General features: G+C 38.7%; 1 non-coding gene across 1 annotated transcript; it reads right to left on the bottom strand.

Moving 5' to 3' along the window:
- Window positions 1-333: 333 nt before the first annotated feature.
- Window positions 334-405, bottom strand: Trnap-agg (transfer RNA proline (anticodon AGG)). The gene has a single exon. It is a non-coding gene; the product is annotated as a tRNA-Pro (tRNA).
- Between the last annotated feature and the right edge of the window lie 1,981 nt (window positions 406-2,386).

The raw sequence follows: 2,386 nt of genomic DNA, 5'->3' as shown, positions 1-2,386 counted from the left end.
ATATGATTTTCACTGTGAATGCTAGATTAACTAGGTTTAAAACATAGTTAAGTACTTGATTCATCAACATATATTCTTTTTATACTGAAGCATACCACATGAACTAGAATGCATATCTTTAATATAAAAAAAATCATGAATAGTGACAATGAACTTCCCCTTGAGTTTAGAATTTATGCTGCGGGAGACATGCATATATACATACATACATACATATATATCATATACATATATGCTGTATATATAAATTACCATATATATGCGTATGCACGTGTGCGTAGAAAGCATAAACAGTGAATGTGCAACCAAATCGATCTATAAAAATAACCACATGGGCCTGACCGGGATTTGAACCCGGGACCTCTCGCACCCTAAGCGAAAATCATACCCCTAGACCATCAGGCCGTAATGAGGAATCCTGTTTATTAAAAAGGAAGAACCCTACATATGGCAATTCTATGATATATAAAGAAATTATTTTGTTCAGAACCTTTCAAATAGAAAAAAATAAATTATATGACTGAATGTACGTTAAGAAGGACAGTCTAAATTATATATAATGATGCACAGTTAAGTTTATCCGAGGTTGACAATGGATGCTGTGTAATCCTGCAACTGAACATTATAATACATTCGAACATCAAACACTGATTTCATATTCATACACTGGTACACTTACTCTCTGCTACACATTTAAAAAATATTTTTAAAAAATAAAACTATTCTAATGAAAGGCAATATTTCAAAAGCAATTTCGCATACTGGTCTAACCTTTATAACTATTTATTAATTCATCCTCTTCAAAGATCACCGAATACTTCAGTGTATATACACATCTATGAACTGATTTCATGATCTAATGTGTATGATTTTCAATTCGAATGCTAGAATCCTAAAGTATGTTATTGTTATAATACAATTAAGTTTGTTCATACTTACCTGGCAGATATATATAATTAAAGTGCCCACCCACCTCCCCTCAGGAGACAGTGGCACTGATAAAATATGAATAGAAAATGGGAATAGTTCCTGATATCCGCCTCCCAGCGGCGGGAATGGGTACTACCACCTGGCCGCCCACTGCGTGTGCCGCGAATTTTTAAATTCTGTCGGACTTCAGAAAATACAGCTATATATATATCTGCCAGGTAAGTATGAACAAACTTAATTGTATTATAACAATAACATTTTGTTCATGAAACTTACCTGACAGATATATATATAGCTGAATCCCACCTTCGGATGGTGGGAAGAGACAGAATAGGATTTTAGGGAAACTAAATTAAGTAGATGATATACATCTTGGTTCCTGACCTGTTAGCATAGCCGACTTCGTGATTACTGTCACCAAAGTCTGCTTCTGCGTTACTAGAGTTGCCAGCGAGGTAGAGACCTGTAATGCTGGTGCGCTCTAGATGATCTGTCAACGGGGGCGTGACCACAATGTGACTAGACCATATGACCATACTTCTGAGGGCACCGAAGCTAAAACCACCACCTGACCTAACCTATCAAAGTTAGTTCCATAACTTCTAGGCTAAAGAAAAGGAACGCGCCTCAAGCGACCAACCCTTCAAAGTTAAAAGCACACCTATCCCTTTTCTATAGGATAGGATTCGTGTTGCTTCCTGCACCCAATAATATATCTACGGATATGTATGGTCCTAGCGACTTACGGATCTGGAAATGTCGTCTTCACATCCCTGTCGGGAGTTGAAGCGAACCACAGAGTTGCTTCGCTAAAGCGTGGCACTCAGGTTGTTACTGAGTGTCATGCTCTGTTGAAATGCTTCCGAGGCCGCGCCCTCACCTCTTGAGCATTCATATTAAGAAAAAAAAAAAATCTCAAATCTTTATTTTGCAAACATAATGATGAAGACCTCTTAAAAGAACTCCTTGGCTATAATGCCAGGGTGTTTCTTGGACATGAACCAGTCTGGTCTTTTTACGGAACACGCAGATTGTCGGGAGTGTGAAGCGAACCCACAGAGTTGCTTCGCTAAAGCGTGACACTCAGGATGTTTACTGAGTGTCTGCTCTATTGAAATGCTTCCGAGCCGCGCCCTCACCTCTTGAGCATTGATATTAAGAAAAAATCTCAAATCTTTATGCAAACATAATGAATGAGACCTCTTAAAAGAACTCCTTGGCTATAATGCCAGGGTGTTCTTGGACATGAACAGTTTGGTCTTTTTACGGAACACCGCAGATTGTCCGTTGACCTTGACTTTCTATAGTTTTATCAAGATAAAACTTGAGAGACCCTACAGGGCACAGGACTCTCTAATGCCCTTGCCCAATAATTTGTGCCATACCCTTGGTCTCCAAGCCTTCGGGTCAAGGGTTAGACAGGTTTTCGTTCTTATCAAGAACGGAAGGCTTAGAG

The sequence above is a fragment of the Macrobrachium nipponense genome, chromosome 15 (assembly GCF_015104395.2).
Source record: "Macrobrachium nipponense isolate FS-2020 chromosome 15, ASM1510439v2, whole genome shotgun sequence".
In the NCBI taxonomy this organism is placed as follows: Eukaryota; Metazoa; Arthropoda; class Malacostraca; order Decapoda; family Palaemonidae; genus Macrobrachium; species Macrobrachium nipponense.
This window is presented reverse-complemented; position numbering and strand designations above follow the sequence as displayed.